Raw genomic sequence first — 5,888 nt, forward strand, 5'->3', positions numbered from 1 at the left:
GCGTGCCCCACTCAGAACCTGGACTGGCTGGCGGACTAGTATCTGGATGGTTTTCTCTCCACGCTCGCCATGTACACTGTTCAGTTTTGACATGTTCAATGTTCATGCAATTGACTCCGGTAAGAAACATATTTGACTTGCGGTTTTAACTTTTAATAGAAACGAACACCAAAAATAGAATCGTACGGCTAACTGAATTTTCTTGGCACAAACCACATATTTACGCAGCAATAGAGATTCAGATCCAAGTTGTTGCCTTGAACATAATCTTTGATGGGCTCGCACCTCCTGACCATCTACATCTTGACAGAACTTGTTCATAAGGTGGAAAGGTGCAGCTACTTCTGGAATTGAACACTGAACACCTAATGATTTGTGCAATATGAGTCCAGTATTTTGTTGTTTTGTCTGAAGTACAACTTGTGGAATTGCTAAGTTGAACAGCTGGTAACATACCTAACTTGTCATTTCAAAATTCTTGTGATCTTGATCGAAAGGGTAGGTACCAACAAACATCGCAGAAAGGAAGGCTCCACATCCACACATCATCTATTGGCATACAAAGACAAATTAGTAGTGCTTCAGCAAATAAAACATAAAATATATAAACGGTTGCGCCTAAATGCTATGCACCACTCATGACAACAAAAGGTGGATGTAAGATTCAGAAAGCAAGTAAAGCTTTTATGGCCTAAAAAATGAAATAATCAGGCAACATATGGCAGAGTATGCACGAGACAGTTTAAAGCACAAAGAGAATGGATTATACCTTGCGACCATATAGATGAGAAATATATGCCAGAGTCCCAACAGTTGATGTTGGTTCGGAATGATGAACCCATGTGGAAGCCCATTAACATACAGTTGCAACATATACATTTTTCAGTTAACCTTCGGTAATTATTTTGCTGATAGTGGAACCCGGTCCATTGATTGGATCATAAGGAAAAAAGGAAAATATTTTGCTGGGTTCATTCTTGCTCACGATAGTCACGATTCTTCAAAACAAACGTCTGCATTCACATGAGAGCTAAACACTAAAACCCTGTGTATACGCAAATATTTATTTTCTTCTCACGTTCGCCCCAGCTAACCATATCATACTAATGCATATCCATGGTGGCAAGAAGAAACGATATTCATATTAGCAAGGTCATAAATAGACATGCATGTGGTGTCCTTCAACATCTTTAGCCATGTTTCCATCATAACAGGGAATAGAAACATCACCTATGACAGAAACAAGATAGTCCAGGGTTGCCATTTGGGTCGAGTGTTTTTTGGAAGATACACAATGTTAGGAAACTTTGTACACGGATAAAAAGCATCCTTGTGCACATACACTATGTTAGGAAACTTTGTATTCGACGCAGTTAATCTTTTTCACCATCATAGATTTCACCTGTAGCAATATATATCCGAGTGTGCCTGGGAAACAAGAGCTTTCATCACTAATATTGTTCTTCTATAGGTGTAAGTACAGTGTGTTGCTACGGAAGAAAGAAAAGTCAAATCGCAATGACAAACTACATGTTAGAGATAATTGGCTTCGCTCTCTGGCTGTGTTAGGCAAAAGGTTTTGACTGGATTAACAGAGCAGGCTCCTGACATTGTAAAATTAGCCATAAGTAAAAAGGTTAGAAGCCCTCCAATTGATCATTGAAAATCTCTTGTTTGAAGATGTCAAGTCGTCTGTATGTAGAATTCTTGCTCTCTTTCTCCACTCCCAAAATATTACTGCATGCAGACCAAGTTATTGTGGGGATTAATGCTAGCCTTGGTTTCCTCTGATTCAAAGACTCAAACTCTTCAGGATTACCATGCACTTTGGATTCAGAACCAACAAGGCTACATGGAAAATCGCCAACAAGATCCAAACTGAAAGCTTCCCAGCATACCACTGACCACCGCCAAAATTTAACCAATCTTATAATGGAGAGCACAGTTTATTGAGTGAATTGCAAAAAACATCGACATTGAAGGTTAGGATTGCAGAAACCACAATTCTACTGTTTTTTGCCAAAAACCACTAATTCCGAGGCTAATTTTTTGCATAAAACACTAGCCAATGGCTTAGGTCGTTTTGAGCATGATTATGACAGGTGGGCCCCGCTGTACAGGGTGATATGGCAAACAAAAAAATTAATTACATCCTGATATAATTTTCTTTCGCAAGAAGACCCCTGAAAAAAAGCAATAGGGTCCTCCGTGCTCTTCATCTTCCACTGGTCCGGTGGTGGACGCCGGCGGCCACTCCCTCCCCGTGCGCGGCCGGCGCATATGCTGCTAGCTCCGGCGGCGAGGCACAGGGGAGGTCCGGCATGGTCGGGGACGGGCAGGACGGCTCGATTGCCTGGCTGGCGGAGGCGAGGCAGTGGTCGGGTTCAAGCATCAGGGTTCGCTGGGCGGACCGTCAACGGCGGCGGTGGCTCGATTCCCGGCCGGATCCCGCCGGAACCGGTGCGGGTCGAGACGACGAGGCTGGGGAGTGGCTGGTTTGGGCGTGGAGGTCCCTGGGTGGGTGGCGCCGGCTCCTTGTCCAGTCAACAACGGGGGCGGCGACGAGCACGACTGGAGTACGCCTGTGGAGGAAGGGTGCACGACGACAGCGGTGGGTGTCTCTGCGACGACGGACGGCGCCGGGTCCGGCTGCCCAGCTGGCCTCGGCCCGCACACTGGCGAGCTCGAGCGCGCCGGCTGCGGAGGCCGTTGCTGCTCTGTGTCGCGAAGTCGCGATTCCCTCCTCTTTCTTTTTTCTTTTATGAAAGAGGTAATTACAGCAATGATGCCTAAACTTGTCATCAATGTTCAGTTTGGTGCATGAACTTGAAGAATACGCTGATTTAGTGTAAAAACTTGGTTCTTTGATGCAAATACGGTTCGAATCATGTTTGCATACGTCCACGCTGCTGACTAGGATGCCAACGTGGTCGTGGGACCCAATGTCAGCGAGTGCCATCGCGCACAGAGGCGTGTGGCCGCGCGACTGGGTGAAATATTACGAAAACCCCCTTCGTTCTGTTTATTTTTCGCACATAAGCCGTGAACCTCGATCCCCTTTCCACCACGGCGGCGCGCTCAAGTAGGCAAATAAAAAGGACGGCGGTGAGGGCCTCCTCCATGACCATGTTCTTCACCAGGCACACCGGTTGCGCAGCCGGCACGCCCTACGCCCTGCCGCGGTGCTCGAGGCATGCCGCGTTGAAGCCGTCCGTGCCCCGCATTGGTCCTCCTCTGCTACTCACATGCTCCTACACCTGTCTCAAGGGCGATTTGTGTGGTAGTGTGGGCACAGAGATGCGCCTGCTCGAGGTGTATGCAATGAAGGTGTGACACAGGGTCATGGTTTTTGGTGTGACAGTATGAGGTAACATTGGATCTGAATTCAGGAGGTCCTCTTAATTTTGTGGTTTGTGATAATTTGAGTAGATCACATCAGTTATTACTGGAGCCTCTTATTAGTGTGTGAATTGTTTATTAACAGGATGAGAGAACTTGTGGTTATGCCAAATGGATCGACAAACCATGGCAGGGAAGGGAGAGAAGTGTGATTGCTAATCTTGCTAGCAAGAAAGAGGTTCTGGAGAAGAAGCTGAAGGAGAAAGATGGTGACATAGAAGCTGTGAAGGAGAAGCAGAGAATGGAGAAGAGAATGATTGCAATGGAGATCAGTTGCTATCCAGAGATAGGATGATAATGTTTTGCTATATTAATGTATTTTGGTTTAGTCGCAATCATGTTTGCAATGGCTGGCAGGTCCTGATGCATTTTGTTTTAATGTATTTTGGTTTAGTTGAGACAAAATTAGTATTTTGATGAACTTAATGAGATTTACTACTGAAATGCTTGGTCTGTGTATTGAAAGAAAATGGCAATTCGAGATGTTTTGTTTTCTGTACTGCAGTTTCAGATTAATGTCAATTTCATGTACAACAATCTCCTGTACCGAATCAATCTCCTGTATCAAATTGAAATTATTGTTCCATGTACCTGTACATCAAACATGATTGAATCAAATGATTCATGTACTACAGTAGTATATCATAACTAGATTTTTACAGCACCAATTGATATTCAGTGCCAAATTTTGACAACAATTGTGTGAACATCATAGCTAAAATTTGACAGCAACACAATGATATTCGGTGCAAAAATTTTAAATTTTGATAGCAAGAAAGTGATATTCAGTGCCAAATTTTGACAACATTTTTGTGGTCATCACAACTAAAGTTTGACAGCAAGACAGTGATATTCAGTACCAAATTATTGACCGCAACACTATAAATAGGTCTAGTACATAACATGACAGCCAAATACTTAAGTTCAAGGTACATCACATCCAAATGTTCATTACATTAATAATAACAAGTCTGGTAATCAAAATAGTCCTCTAAGCAAAAGATCAAGTTCATTGATGAACTTTGGTGCATTTTCATCAAGTTCAGACATGAATGGTCAGCTAGCTCTGCTTCATAGTCACATGATGTATCCTTCTCTCTGTGATCATCCACTTCTTTATCTATGTTTGTCTCGAACAAATCATCGTCCCCATCTCTATATCAAAGTCACTATCATAGAAATCCTCATCAGTCTCTGAATCTGCTGTTGCTGCGTCTACTCCACCTTCCTCCTCTATTTCTTCATCACCACAACCTGATGATGATCCTTCCCCAAATAACCTCCTTCCCCTCCTATCATTTGGCACACTTCTTTCCTAATCTTGGATATTTTTATCATTTAGCATAATGTCATCTCTCATAACTCTCAAAAGCACCTGCAATGCAAAGAAGAAGTAACTAGTTCACTCTTACCTCAGCTTACAACACACAACTTAGTAAACAAAACAAAATTCAGTTAATTCTGAATGATGTTTAGTTAATAATTCATTTAGCATCAGTAAATATGGATAAATAAGTGGTAAGAACACTATCTTAACAGCATAGAATTCACTTCATAAAACACTTGCAGTAAACAACCCAAAATTGATAAAACAAACAAATTATTGGCAGAGAGTCTCCCGCTGTGTTGGTACGATAGACTCACACACGCACACAGGTTGCTCGGTGGAATTTCTGGAATAAACAAGGAAGATCTAGCAGAGTAAGAAACAGAGCACACATACACACGAGCAACCTTTGGTACGAATGCCTTCCGCTTTTTTCTGCCTACCAACTAATGGTTAGGGTCTGGGCAGGAAGAGATTCAGCTCGTCTATCAGGATGATTTTATGCCCCATGTCAATGAATGAAAGTCCGTTCTTTCGCAGATAATGAAAAAGAAAAAAGTGTCACGGATACCGCTACGCCCATGGGGAGGAAGAGGTTCCTAGTGGTTCAGACGAGTTCTTGTCTTTACAGAGCAGAGTAGGGACATCTGAAGGCTGAGTGGCTCTGCAGCTATGAGCTACGGGTGTGATAAATTAAGGTAAGGCTCAATTGCATAATGCACACCAAAGATCTCTGTAAGCATATGCCAGGAGTTAATCTTCCATCATATAAAGAATGTGTACCAAAGATTTGAAGGCAACATCATATACGGGTGTGTATGTCTGCTCTGTTTCTTACAAAATTGTCCAGGCAACAAATGCCCTTTGCTTGCTGGCTGCTTACAGAAACTCACCCAACAAGTACTGACTAGCTTACACTATGCACGTACATACATGGTCACTGGTCAAAATTGAGTGTGTACCTACTAGTCAAAATTCAGTTAAGCAAGTGTCAAAAAATTCAGTTAAGCGTCCAACATTCAGTTAAGCATCTGTCAAAAAGTTCAGGAATGCTACTGCCATCAAGTTTAGTAATGCTACTGTTAAATTTTCAGTATACCTACTTCATATTTCTAATAGGATCAAATCGACCATCCTCTATGTCATCAAATCTGCATTTTTT

At 42.7% G+C, this 5,888-nt stretch overlaps 1 long non-coding RNA gene across 1 annotated transcript; it reads left to right on the forward strand.

Moving 5' to 3' along the window:
• The first annotated feature begins 3,228 nt into the window (after window positions 1-3,228).
• LOC125531568 lies at window positions 3,229-3,892 on the forward strand. The gene is made up of 2 exons (XR_007293335.1): window positions 3,229-3,367; window positions 3,485-3,892. It is a non-coding gene; the product is annotated as an uncharacterized LOC125531568 (long non-coding RNA).
• Window positions 3,893-5,888: the final 1,996 nt, after the last annotated feature.

Source organism: Triticum urartu, unplaced genomic scaffold, assembly GCF_003073215.2.
Source record: "Triticum urartu cultivar G1812 unplaced genomic scaffold, Tu2.1 TuUngrouped_contig_7488, whole genome shotgun sequence".
Taxonomy (NCBI): domain Eukaryota; kingdom Viridiplantae; phylum Streptophyta; class Magnoliopsida; order Poales; family Poaceae; genus Triticum; species Triticum urartu.